Raw genomic sequence first — 15,000 nt, 5'->3', positions numbered from 1 at the left:
CGATCATGCAAATTACATCTCATGCTGAATCATAAGCGGTTATTGTGCAGCCCAACAGATATCAGCCACTACCCATAAAGCATGAGTAGCAACGGCACTTTGTTCAAACATACGTTGAAAATCTCGAAATTGATTGTGGATTTCTGATTTGCCCTGTTTTGAAGTGATGTCTTCAAAATGGAGTGCACCAATAGAGGTGCTGTTATTTCAATCTCACCAAGTTTTCTCAAATAAAATATGCCACACTTGAATGTTTCCTTAATCATATAATAACAATAATAATAATCATCATCATCATCATCCATCCATCCATTTTTTAATCCGCTTATCCTCGCAAGGGTCGAGGGGGTGCTGGAGCCTATCCCAGTCATCTTCGGGCAGTAGGTGGGGGACATCCTGAACCGAATGCAAGCCAATCGCATGGATAATCATCATCATCATCGAACACTGTAATAATGATGATAATAATGAATATGCGAATATGGTTGAATGCAGTTGAAATAACCAGATTTTTGCACAAAAACACCCTTCCCTTGTTGTTATACACCATCTAAAATAGATACCGTCCACGATGAATTCTTCCAGGGAATTTTTATTCAATCCCCATCCCTACTTATACCCTGGTATTCATTTTCCCTACTGGTGTACACTCTAGAATTTGTTATGTCACAGTGATAGTGATACAACATTCGAGTGTAAAGGTTTAAGCATGGCTTCTCAAAGGCCAATTACATTTTCAAGTCGGTGTCAATTTTCATTGTCATTATAAAATCTGGAAAACTGTGACAGATATCATTTTTATTAGTTACTCACTCCAGCAAATTTTGGTCAATCCGATGCCGGAAAAAAGTCACCTCATTTCTATAATACAGGAGGATACTACAGTCGTTCTACTTTTACTCTCAGCATATGTTATTTAGTATCAGGAGCAAAGCAAATTGTCGGTTTTTAAAGTTGTGCTCTCATTTATTCACCGCATGAAAATTAAATCAGCACACATAATAATGATAATAATAAAGCAGTATTAGTGTAGATCTGTTGTTATATAAAGTTTAAATAGAATTTTGCATTTCCCCTCGACTCAGTCTTTTTATAGCTGTTTGGGGGGGGGGGTAAGGACAAGAAATAACATTTGCATAGAGATAAAACAGCATGGAAAAAAAATCCCTACGTGGATTTATCCTGACATAGTACCCTCAAAGTTTGAGTATCTCAATTTATATTTCTTTTGGATTGTTTGTTTGTTTTTTTTGTATTTTTTTTTTTAATGTCAGTGTCACATCTGTCTTTCAACTGCTGTTGTATTCAATTCTGTAAAATCATCTGAAATAAATGTACTGTACAGTATATAACACAGGTATCATACCACAATGCCAATGGCATCTGCCACAGTCAAGGATGTGTACGGTATGCCTAATGTGATCACGGTCTTGTCATATTTATTCAAATAAACAAAGCCCGCATCCTGTAATATCTGCTTCGAATGAAACAACACGAATGTCTCAGGATAAATGGATCCACTTTGTTGTTCATGTCACTGAAGATGGACCAGCATGACGTTTTGGCGACAGTTCATGTTAAATGCGGCTAATGAGGTGATTCCCCACAATATCACAGGGGGCCTCCTTGGTTTGATTTCATACATTTAAGTCGTATCTCATTCATGTTGAATTCATCATTTAAACACTCCATAAATTCCTCCGAGATGAGATTACTCGACTTCTCGTTCATTCCTTTCCTGTGATTTAAATTGCACGAAATACGGTTTCCAAATACATCATTTTGAGTGATCAAAGTATGAAAACCAAAACCCGTGTCGACAAGTGTTGTTGTAGATTTGTCAGGATAGTGTGTGTTGCTCAACAATAAACATCAAGTGTCTTCATTTGAAGGGATGGGGTCAGGGGATGAAGTCTGGTTATGTCTCGCCTTGATAAATTGCACTTTAGGCATAGGAAACATTTCATACAGGGTGACCCAAAAAGATGCGTACCCATGAAAATTTCAATTGTGAGTTTGATTAGAAAGCTATTTATTTCAAATTACAACCACACATTATTCAGTTTATGGAAGACCATTCACCAGAGTTTCAGCTATTTCTGTCAATTTTTAGTCAATTTATGGCTTTCCCAAGATGTGTCCTAGGGCTGCGTTCTATTGAGTCCCTCACTGCAGCAATGTTTTCTTCTGTCCTTGCACTCTTTTTCCTGCCTGAATAAGTTCCCCCTGTGGCTTTAGAACATAAGTTCACTACAGTCCCATGCTCTCTGAACTTCGTAACCCAACTAACAATCGTTGATTTTGGTGGAAAGTTGCGACAACGGAAAAGTTTTCGAAACTGAATCTGTACACTCTGGTATGATTTTGTTGCAAAATAGATCTCCGGGGAGAATATCTTCTGCTGATTTGTCCGAGACATTTTTGGGGCAACTATAGCTAAAAACGATCATCCATAGGTTCACCTTTCACGTCCTGCAACAGAAAAGACATTAGTTAAAAAATGGATTTTTTATCGAATAAAATATGGGTACGCATCTTTTTGGGTCACCCTGTAGTTGGGGTTTTAATAAGCTCAGTTAGGTCAGACTAACGGCAATTACAAGGATTCACTAACAAGAATAAAACTATTGAGTTGCCAAAGCCGTCGCCAAGTTTTTAGACCAATCCAACTTAAAAAAAGCAAACGCGTCCACTCCTCTTCATTTGCACCCAAACAGGTGCCTGTCTACAAATGTGATGAAAATGCAGTTTAGTTATACGAGTGTTGTTTAGGACTGCCTACACACACATTAACTCCTGTGCCACAACAGGAAAAAAAAGCTGAGGGTTGTCCTTTTTTTTTTTTTTAAGTTTCTGCTGGTGAATAGTAAACAATGTTACAATGAAGCCTCAACTGCCCGCGTATATTTATTAGATCCATCAGTCTGATTAAATGAATGCACAATATTCTAAACCAAGAGATGTTGGCGGTGGTTGATTTGACATGATGTAATGGTGTTACTATGACAATTATTGGCCTTTTTAAGGATTAATCATGTTGTATCTATTTAATTGACTGCTATTGGGGGAAAAAATTAAACAAAATAAAGATTCACTATACTACCTGAAAAAAGATTTTGCATTGCAACTTCCAGCACAGTACAATACCCAATTAAGTGATCTGGTCTCAATTTTGGTCTCATTATGTTCCACTTAGCCATCCAGTCAGCCATTGTCAGTACCGCTTATCCTATTCCATGAATTGGAATTATGATTAATTGTACATCATAGATCATAGATAATACAGTGGTGCTTTGAGATATGAGTCATCATTGGACCTATGTTGTTGCTTTCATTTGTGAGCAAAAACTTAAGCTTAAGTGCTGTGTGGTGGATGTGAACTCAACCAAACTCAACTTTACAACAAGCAGCAGTTTGGCAGATAGTGAACAACTCTTCCCGAAAAGATGTTGACATTTACTGTCAATGTCAACATAAAACTGAGAATTATATGAGCATTTTAAATCGTCACTTAACTTTGCCTTGAGCATTAAATTAATGCTAACTTATAATGGTGAACAACTTAGACGGGCTAATGAATAGCACATGGTGTTGTAACTCTTTCAGCAACAGATATGTGAACACAAAGGGTGGAGTAACACATAGAAACATAATATAACAATACTCACGTGTCTTTATCCTCTCTGGAAACCACGAGTGTATTTTTTGGACAACAAGGCAGAATTAAAATCCCAGTTTTCCCAATAATTGACAGTGCGCTTTTGACGCCATCAGTATTATTTCTGGTTTTGCTGATTGACCTTAAAGTGATTTTATGTGGTACTAAACAGCAAAACCAGCTCGGCAAACCATCAAACCATCAATTGCTGGAGCCTATACCAGCTGTCTTCAAGCAGTAGGCGGTGTACACCCTATACCGCTTGCCAGCCAATCGCAGGGCACACAGAGACAAACAACCATTCGCGCTCACACTCACACCATAGGACAATTTAGAGTGTTCCATTAACCTGCCATGCATGTTTTTGGAATGTGGGAGGAAACCGGAATGCCTGGACAAAACCCAAGCAGGCACGGGGAGAACATGCAAACTCCAACCATGACCTCTGCACTGTGAGGTCGACGCGCTAAGCACACGCTCTGCAAACCAAAACTTGAAAATCCCTTTCTGCAGGACAAACTTTGAACAGTCAACCATAAAATATTCCTTGCCAAAATGAAAACTTGGTGAAAGAAAGAACAAAACTCTACTCAGCTGTAAATAATGTCTTTTGTGTGGTATTACTGAATTATATGTTTTGTTTTTGTTGTTCGATTTTATGTGAAGGTTTTATATCATATACTGTCATTTCAATATTGGTTGATTGAATATTGGGTTGTCTGCTTTCTTTGGCTTTTTAAATTGATGTCTAATTTTATATCTTATATTGCACTGCAATGTTGTGAAAAAGCCCAACTGGTGTCTGGTGTTGAGAACCAGCATGAGCTATAACCTATCATCACATCACATCATCTGAAAGCTTGGACCAATGCATCCATTCATTTTCCGAACCGCTTTATTCTCACTAGGGTCGCAGGGACCTATCCCAGTGTCTTCGGGCAGTAGGCGGGGGACACCCTGAACCGGTTGCCAGCCAATCGCAGGGCACACAGAGACGAACAATCATCCGCGCTCACACTCACATTTAGGGACAGAGTGTTCAATCAGCCTGCCATGCATGTTTTTGCAATGTGGGAGGAAACCGGAGTACCCGGAGAAAACCCACGCAGGCCAGGGGGGGAACATGCAAACTCCACACAGGGAGGCCGGAGCTGGAATTGAACCCGGTACCTCTGCACTGTGAGGTCGACGCGCCAACCACTGGACCACCGGGCCGCCGTACCAATGCATTGTCTCTGTCAAATAAAGATTTGTTATTATTGTTGTTAATTATTATTATTATTGTCCATAAGCAGTCAAAATCTGTGAAAATGTTTTTCATAGCTATTAAATGCACATTTGAAGGGCAAAGACAGGGTGATGGCTATTCAGTTTGTTGTCTTTCATTCAAATTCCTTCCTGTTTACTTCCACATTCTCGTTCGCATTCTCATCCTCACCCGCTTGTAATAGCTCACAAGTGGACATGTTCTCCTCATACTATAACAATAACTACTTCTTGCTTTCATTTCTAAGATTCATGGAAAATGTAGTCCTACTAGCGCAAACCTTTTATTTGTTTGTGCTCTAATTGAATAATTTTAGGTAACTAGTTACAGACTTTTTGGCCCATATTTGTCCTCTTTTAAAATTATTATTCTATTTCAGTATCTACAGTACACTATTCGTTTCTCCTACTTCAGGGCTGTCGTAAAGTGAAGATACCTGCCGAAAAGTGTGGCGCAGACGTAAAGATAAGGCGCGGAATAACAACTTTTCGAAACTAAACGAAAATGTGCCACCTGATTGTTTACATTGTATGTAATGTATTACTGTGTGTTTTCATAGAGTACAATACTAAAAAGTGCTATTTTGCGGTTCAATTTGGAAACCCACTTGCCTTTGTGTGTGATTAATAAAAGTGGTCAAATCAACATAAAAAAAAAAAAAAAAATCCTGTTCTTGCTCCGTAATATAAATGATTAATGTGTGATGCTTGGCAAAAAATAATGTTACTGTTTTTCTTTTCGTGCCTCAACAGGTTCCCACATCCCGGGATTGAGTGGGGAAACATTTATGGGTGATCCCTGCTGACAAAGTAACCTTCAGTCAACACAAACACTGTAAGTAAACATTGCATCCCTTTAGCCCCTTTTCGTCTTATATTAACCCAAGCGCTATTTAACATATTTAACACCGTGAGACTGCTTCTACAGTTGAACAGGCCCATTGATTTTAGATCTAATCACACATTTATGTAGAGTGTGAATCATGTGGCGGCACGGCGGTCGACTGGTTAGCACGTCCGCCTCACACCCATGCCTGCATGGATTTTCTCCGGGTACTGCGGGTTCCTTTTACATTCCAAAAAAAAAAAAAAATTGCATGGCAAGTTAATGGAACACTCTAAATTGTCCTTTGGTGTGATTGTGAGTGTGAATCGTTGTTCGTCTCTGTGTGCCCTGCGATTGGCTGGCAACCGGTTCAGGGTGTCCCCCGCCTACTGCCCGAAGACAGCAGGTTAGAAAATGGACGGATGGATGGCTGTGAATCATGCGAGAAAAAAACGGTTGCCATGTCATGTGACTAAAGCACATTTAACGTTTTGAGGATCATCAAATATGAGGCACGGGATTCACATAGACGAGCTCGAATGAATGTATAAGCTTTCACAGCTCTCTCATGCTAAATGAGTCACTCGTAATTATTCCCACGACTCTCCCACTTTTCGCTGTCTCTCATTCTTCCAATGACCATTCGGTAACTCATAGCCCGTGAAAGGTTATGAAGTCTCGCTGTTGTCATGATATTGACAACACAGCACCGTTTTGGCGATAGGAATGTACGTGCGTGTTTGTGTGTCTTCCGCTGCTTTTGCTCATATCTGCAATTCTGCATTGATCCTGTGCCAGGCAGGCAGTGAGTGAGCGCAAAGCTGATGCAGACTTTTGGGGTTCTGTGTTGGTCGGGTCCATCGGCCAGTGGCCGCGGCCATAACGGTGAATGATTGCAGTCAATACGGCAATCACCTTGTGCCGCAGTCATCAGCCGTTGTGGTCGTACACATGCACCGCCTGCATGAGATTGATAACGCGGTTTGGTTATAATAATGGAGACAGTTTTATTTTTCTATTTCCATAAAATATCTTAAATTTAAGTTGAAGACAAGGCGTAGAAATGAATCCCTTGTTGTCCTAACACGGCGTAGCATACTATACACTGTGTTTGGCAAAAACAAAATCTTAATTAGCATATGAAACACTGCGTTAACAAACATGCTGTTTATCCCTGCAGCGTGTCGGGATTATAATCAACTCATGGGCGCACTTTTTTGGGGTCTCAGAGAGGGGCTTGTTATGCTTGTTAGAACTCCCTCCATGATGCTGAGGCACAGCCATGTACAGTATTTTATCATATATATGTGGGTCACCATCAGAAAGCGGTAAAAACGGTACGTTGACTGGATAAGTGCCGTGAAAGTGATGTTTTGGAAAGACTGAGGGGTATTACCGGAAGGTTTGCATTTCTACTGCAATGCCAATACCGGTAGATGTTTGTGCCCCCGTGCGATGAACGTGTGATGCCGTGCAGAGATTTGAACAAACAGTGGCTGAATGCAAATGGGCACGGAGGATCTGGGATAGAAACTAAACCTGCAGTAAAGGGAAAAAGAACTTAAACCGCTGTGGGAAGAATATAAAGAGGCATCCAAGCATGTGGGGGGCCGTCCCTCCCAGGCATAGATGAGTTTGTTTCCTTACCAGAATGCCACTGTGGGTTGAATTTGTTAGTTAGCGCTGAATAATTTTGGTTCCCAACCTCTCAGTACCCGAGGACAGGCATGTTTTCGTAAACTCTTGACAAACAACGAACTCTTAGGGCCGGATTTATTCAGACCTTCAACAGCAGGTGCTAAACTGCCAACAGCACTGCATATGCGGCACGTGCGGATTCACACACAGTATCTGCTGTTTCTTTTTCTTCCTTTTTTTTTTTTTCCTCAAAAAAATTTTAATACAATATTTTCTTCCCGCTTTTTCTGTTATTTTTCACCCCATTTACCTCTCGTCTTTTTTGGGGCAAAGTATATTGAATGTTTATCAGCATTTTTGAAGATTTTTCTGGGAGGGGTGTCTGTACAAAATAATTAATTAATTAAACCATACAAGTTATTTTTCTTTTATTCGTTTTTTTCTTGAGGTGCCACATCGGTAGCCCATCTCTAAATTTGATGGATGTGCCAATCAACTATCATCGCCTTAGCGTTGATGAATAAAAATAAAAAAAAATGTGAAGATGTTCAACCTTGAGTCAAAGTGAAATGCGCATATGTACTTCAAAAGGATCCCTGATCAACAGTGATTCATCATCATGAATTCATGTCAACTTGGATAATACCTTCAGGGCAGACCAACCAGCCAGCAGCCTGATGTTTGAAAGTCGCCGTTAGGCAGACAGGTACAACAAAAGTCAGGCTTGATATATTTTATTTTTATTTTTATTTTCCAAGGGGAGCATTCACCAATTTGAACATGAGCATTTTCATCTGAAGCCTTTGGAGGACTCCTTTGATCTGTACGGCGACACTTGTGCGCATCTCCTGCACTCTGCATTTAGCCTTGCTATCTTCAATCAAGTGCCTCTCCCTCTGTGGATAAAACTGTTCTGTTCAGTCATAATATGATGATCGTGATGACGATTAGCTTGCAGCAGTCATCGCACACTGTGGAGTTTCTTATCTCCGTTCCTTGAGCTGACAGGCTCAGGCACACTGCAGCTGCTTTTCTTTTTCATGTTCAGCCCTCGCTCAACGCGAACACAGCCCAGCTTCTGTTAGTAGTATCCAACAAGGTGGTAAACAGTTTGCTATCCGTTTCATGTGCAATCAGCCTCTGAAAGCAAGCCTCTGCGTTCTGAACTGAGATCAATTCATGGTCCGCAATCTGAATTTCGGGTGTGATGAGTCTAACAAATGCGCATCAGTTGGTGTGATCATTTCCAGTCTCATCAAAGCGGTCCTCGTCTGCAGTCACCACACTGTCTCCCAATGAGTGCGGCTGTCACACTGGGTGACGTAGCACTGCGATTAATCGCAGCGTAGGGTCGGTAATCAAGTAATTAGCAATTCTGTGAATTTCATCTTGACATCCATTTTGCTCCCAGAAAAAGAAGACTTGTTGGATTTGAAAAAAAAAAGACTGAGTTGTGAAACATGGCTGCTGAATGGGAGGCAAGTGCCACATTTCCCCTTTCATAGCTGCTACTGGTGAACTCTACAGTATATAATTTGATTTGAAAAAGCTCCCATTTTGCCATTTTAGAAACTAGAAAAATCAGATAATGCTCTGCCATCCTCACAAGAACTCCATGATTGATTATCAATAAGAAACAGTACGTGCAGAGGGCTCACAATAACAGGCAGCCCGTTCAATATTCTCTATGTCTCAAATGTGGCATCTGTCACATAACCTATCCATCCATCCATTTTTCGATCCGCTTGATCCTCACTAGGGTCGTGGGGGGTGATGGACCCTATCCCAGCTGTCTTCGGGCAGTAGGCGGGGGACACCCTGAACCGGTTGCCAGCCAATTGCAGGGCGCACACAGACGAACAACCATCCGCGCTCACATTCGCATCGAGGGACAATTTTGAGTGTTCAATCAGCCTGCCATGCATATTTTTGGAAGGTGGGAGGAAACCGGAGTACCCGGAGAAAACCCACGCGGGCCTGGGGACAACATGCAAACTCCACACAGCACAGAGAGGCCGGAGCTGGAATTGAACCCAGTACCTCTGCACTGTGAGGTTGACGCGCTAACCACTGGACCACTGGGCCACCTGTGACATAATCAAGTGGTCTTATTCAACAAACTATGAGGGACACGATGGGATTTTAGGGTAATTTAAGGCAGCCAGCAGGAGAGTTATTATTATAAATTAAATAAATGTCAGGTGCGTGGTAAGTGTGTTGTCCCTGTGAAGCAACATGTAAAACATGCACACATCATGTTCATGGTCCAAGATGTATATACTGTTTCATAATGTGTATAAACTATAGGCACCAGTAACTACCTCTGACCTGATCTAAAAAAAATGGTTGCAGGACTACCAAATATTTCCAAAAAGGTTCCATCCCCCCGCCCCCCACCCCCCCACACCAATTTCCTTAAAAAAATAAATAAAAAGAAAATCGGAAAATCTGAAATAATCCATCATCACATGTGAGTGAGATGGATAAATCGAGTGGATGTCATTTTACTTTACAGAGCAACCCTGGCCGGCGTCGAATTAGCCATTTCTGAAGGGACAGACTGGGAACCAAACCTCCATTGTTGGGTCAACATGAGTCGTCACTCCGCATTATAAGTCGCAGCAGTCAATAAATGCATCATGAAAGAAGAAAAAAACCCAAATAAATCACTCTGGAGTATAAGCCGCATTTTCTATGGTAAATTTACTTCAGAGTGGTGCTCGGACTTGCCCCCAAATTCCCCATTCACTATTCGTGGGGGCATTCGGTCATACGCGCTGAGCACGCACTATTTCACTCCGATCGTTCAGAAATTCCGAGCATTATTTAGATGTGCCGTTCAGTTACGTGGAACATAACCATATGCTGCAGTGAATATACCAACTTAAGTCTTGCCCAAGTCATGTACCGAGCTATTTCTAGCATCGTAGGTAAGCTGTCCTTTGAAGTCTTCGTGACATGGAACGCGAAAGGGAAATTGCTATTTTCCCCTCAGAAAAGAAAACATTTATTTTTGTTTTATTTGTTAAGACAGTCGTTTATTGTAGAAAGTAGAACAAGAAAAATAGGATGGGTGAAATTCTCAGCCGTCGTTGGCCCAATGTACGACCTGCAGGTCATACAGACATATTAATGGCATATTTGGAACAACTGTCATCTGCATATCTGTTTATTTCATTTTAACTTCTTTAAGTTAGTTTTATTTAACTTTAAGTTCTTCTTGCTTTTGTCCTTGTACAGAAAGTAAAAAGCCTTCGGTTTACACTTTAATGTGTTTCTGAAAGAGACATGGACTCGCCTCCTTTCAATTCACTTTTGCCTGACAAGCGCAACATATTTTTTATAACCAAGAGCAGTCACGTACACCATGTTTCCAGGGCGGAATTTTGGAGCAAGAAAAATAAGCTCTCTTGTAATCCTAAATCACGGTGACAAATGCTGACGTTAACATTGTTTGAAAACAAAGCGCAAACTAAGCCTTTTGTCGAGCTACTTGCAGATGTTGTACAGCGAAACCTCTTTCCCATAGCCTGTGCTCATCCTTGAGCCACTCAGGGCCACAGCTGCTGCATTGTCCACACAAACCTCACAAAAGCCTCTACAGGTTGCCATGGCGACACCTGTCCTGAGAAGTGTGTCAATTAATAATTCTGCTGTTGTTTCTATCGTGGAAAAAGAAGGTGGAGGTTTGTTGTTAACAGCGCTGTGTGTCAATGGCGTCTTTAATCGCAGCCCTGCTCCGTGCCTTACTTGCGTAACGCGCGTATATAAACGCGCACGCAAAGCAACACGGTGTACAGCTCAGCTACACCTCTGTGGGTTTGAGGACTTTTTGTCTGGGATTAATTATTCTGTTCATCTTTGTCCGACACTCTTTGTTTTTGTGGCGCAGACAAACACGCATATCTGCCTGCCTGCGAGGGTGCGTCTGTCTGTGAGACACAAATGCTTTTTGGAGCATGAAATAAGCTTTCCTTGGAAGCGGTGACGGGTAGAGTAGCTGACGTCCCCTGCTATTTCTTAATTAAGTACGCGCGGCACTCATCTTTAAATTGTAAATGTCACCTCTGGGCGCCTAACTAGCGTTCCGGGCTCTCCTCTTGGTTTCTGGCACGGGCTGGTCAAGTATATCTTTTGGGAGCTCTAATGCAGCACTCTGTTGCCATCTTAATCAGCCTTTGAGAGTGAAGGTCACGGTGTCAGGCGATTGACTGTGGAAACACAGAGAACTTTCTTGAAGTGAGAAAATTGGAAAAGCTGCTCCTTCCTCACCTTTCCCTTTGATGTTTGCTCTCTAGATCAGGGGTCGGGAACCGATGGCTCGCGAGCCATATATGGCTCTTTTGATGATTGCATCTGGCTCGCAGATAAAACAAAATATTCTCGCTTGTTTAATCCATCCGTTGATTTTTCACTGCTCGTGTCCTATTCAGGGCTGCAGTTGGTGGCAGGAGCAATTTTAATTGGATGATACTGGCCTACGTAGGCCGTTACTGTGGAAACAGGTAACCGCCCGCTTTTGAATCAGCCCGCTCGGTCATTAGCTCAAAGCTAATCCGAAACGAATAAGATGGCGAAAAGAAAAAAAGATGACCAGTATGGTAGACTTCAGGACAAATGGACCGAAGGATTCGCCTTTGTGGAGAGAACAGCTTCTGCGGTGTGTCTAATTTGCAATGACATAATACCACAGATGAAACGTTTGAATGTAAAGCGGCACTTTGACACGCACCAGGCAACGTTGGCATCAAAATAACCTGCGGGAGACCCCAGAAAGGAAGCGTGCAAGCTACTGAGCAGAGTGCAAGCTAGCCAGCAGCAACTCCGCGTACGGACCCGGCAAGCCGACTACAATTCCGCTAGCTTTGCTTATCCATCGTGAGGAACGGAAAACCTTCACGTTAATGGTGAGTATTATAACATTATTTTAAAGAATACATTCAGAGGGTTATTACACTGACATTTTGTTGAATTCACTATTAAAATAGTTTGTTTTAAAAATATATATATATGTACATATATATATTTATTTATTTATTTATTTATTTATTTATTTATTTATTTATAATCTTAGTCAAAAAGGTTCCCGACCCTTGCTCTAGATAATGTGTGTGCATACAGACCTGCATGCATGCTGTTTTCTTTCTTTCTTCATGTGGACATTTTGGCTGGTCCAAACAAGGAAAAGGCTATGATGAGCTCATTTTACTCTGCGAGTGCATGTCATGCACTCGACCGTGATGAACTGAGAAGAGCCTGGTCTAACACATTTGTGCTCAGCATCCGTTCGCTTGCACGCTTGTTGTTCCGAACGTACAAACTGCATCTGGACTTCCTCTCGCTGTCAAAAATGACACAAAATCAGGGTTTGAAGTGGACAGTGTGTTAATGGCAGACTTTGAAGCGATTAATTACACAGAAAAAGGCTCTCCTGCAGGGGCATATAGCCAGAAATATTTCAGGGGACAGGGTGTCAAAGCATTTCACTGAGGAGTGGCCATAAGCATATGCGCACCATTTGTAAGTGAGAATTCATGCTTTATCATACCATCCACAGTCAGGCTTTCATGAAATGAAATGCACAGGATTGCAGGATCGTGTAAAAAACAACGTTTCGCTGAGCTACATTTATTAGCGAATGGAATTTACTTATCCATTGACTTGCATTTCTCTACTATGTACTGTACTTCTGTATACTTCTATCATATCACATGCAATGATTTGCTCGCGAACAGCTGATAATATTGTAGATCGGTAACATCATTTTGGATACTGCGATTGAAGGTCCAATCGCAGTATTGTATCTACAAAACCAAGGAAGTGCTAAATAAGAGATCTTTGTACACATTATACACTTCATTATTATGACCATATATGACCTACTGTGTGGAAATATGGGGAAATGCCTGCAAAACAAACACACTCCCTATTCTCAACCTACAAAAAAAAGCAATTCGAATTATTAATAGATCAAAATATACGGAACCCACAAATCCACTATTTATCAAATTAAATACGATGAAATTTTATGACCTGGTTGACTTTAAAATCGCCCAATTAATGTACAAAGCACACAATAACCTGCTCTGCCAAAACATTCAGAAGTTTTTCGAAATTCGAGAAAGCAGCTATGATTTAAGAGGTACCAACTTATTCAAAAAACTCAAAACAAGAACAAACATCAAGCAAAGAAGTGTATCTATCAAAGGTGTTAATCTGTGGAATAATCTCGAAACGGACCTGAAAATGAGTAAATCGCTTGCTGAGTTCAAAAACAAATTCAAAAAAATAGTACAAACAACCTACATCAATCAGAGTTAACATGATCAATTCAAAACATTAAATATAATGATAAATCAGAACTAAGTTGATAAATAGAGAAAGGTATATAAATACCCATTATGAATACAAGAGAAAATTGACACAAGAGTGTCAGGGTGTGGAAGTATATAATCCCGATACAAACCAAAAGTTGTAAAAATATCACGGTCAAGGGTAAAGTATGAGCCTTAATGGAGACTTCTTTCTTCTTACTTTTTTCTTTTCTGATTGATATAAAAATGATTTATTAGATACAATCACATAACGGGGTAGGACTAGATACGTTTTTTACTTCTTCCTACTCCCTTGAACATAATAACTGTGTTGAATGAAGATTGATTTCTTTCTTTATTTTCTGTCAAATTATTACTGTATATATGTTTTATGTTCAATAAACAAACAGACAAACATTCATTCAAGCATATCTAAAAGTCATAAAGACACCAAATTCACTTTATTCTTCGCAATTCTAAACGTTGCTTTTTCTTTCGGATTCCAGGGTGTATTATCAATGTTTTGGGCAAAATTGTGTGCATTTGATTTCATGAAACCATGGCTGTGGATGGTAAGATAAACAATGACTTCTCTTGCTGTGGTGGGAAAGTAATGATTTTCTTTAAAAATCGCATATCCATCCATCCATTTTCTGATCCGCTTCTCCTGATGAGGGTCCGCGGATGTACTGTAGCCTATCCCAGCTGCCTGTGGGCAGTGGGCGGGGTGCACCCTGAACTGGTTGCCAGCCAATCACTTAATAAGATATCCTTTATTTGTCCCACACTGGGGAAATTTACAATGGCTAAAATTAAATTCTCGAATCAAATTTTCTTCCAGATGAATTTGTGTAATTGTAAATGTGTTTTTCAAAACATGCAGTTAATAAAAATATATACAATTGGAGCAGAGTATTGAATAATGGAAGAAAATTGCATCCGTGCAGGGCTGCGATCGTGCAAGAAATCAACCCTGGCATTTTGACACGCTCATGAGCATACGCTCACACACATGCTGACACGAGCATGCATGTACAGTACAGTGTATATGTATGCGCTCATTCATTTCTGTTTGTTACGTTTTCTGCAAATGAGAAGTCACTGTTCCCCACACGATGCAACCGTCATGGTTCCATCAAACAAATGTGCATATTTACATCCAAAGCATATTTTTACATCAAGGTTTTTCTGATCTTAATTTATACTAAAGTCTTTTTTCTTTCCCATCGCTTATCTTGGGTACCTCATGCGCTGATTTGCATTTGCCATCTAACAGTAAATCAGAGTGATTATCGCAA

At 40.6% G+C, this 15,000-nt stretch overlaps 1 protein-coding gene across 1 annotated transcript in view; it reads left to right on the top strand.

Annotated features, from left to right (window-relative positions):
* The window catches only part of frmpd3 (FERM and PDZ domain containing 3), a 107,626-nt gene that overhangs the window by 48,900 nt on the left and 43,726 nt on the right, over positions 1 to 15,000 (top strand). The window contains exon 2 of the mRNA XM_086105866.1: positions 5,678 to 5,759. The gene's annotated coding sequence lies outside the window, so the exon portion shown is untranslated. The remainder of the gene's footprint in view (positions 1 to 5,677; positions 5,760 to 15,000) is intronic.

The sequence above is a fragment of the Hippocampus guttulatus genome, chromosome 2 (genome assembly GCF_054856545.1).
Source record: "Hippocampus guttulatus isolate MCC_2025c chromosome 2, RoL_Hgut_1.0, whole genome shotgun sequence".
NCBI lineage: Eukaryota > Metazoa > Chordata > Actinopteri > Syngnathiformes > Syngnathidae > Hippocampus > Hippocampus guttulatus.
This window is presented reverse-complemented; position numbering and strand designations above follow the sequence as displayed.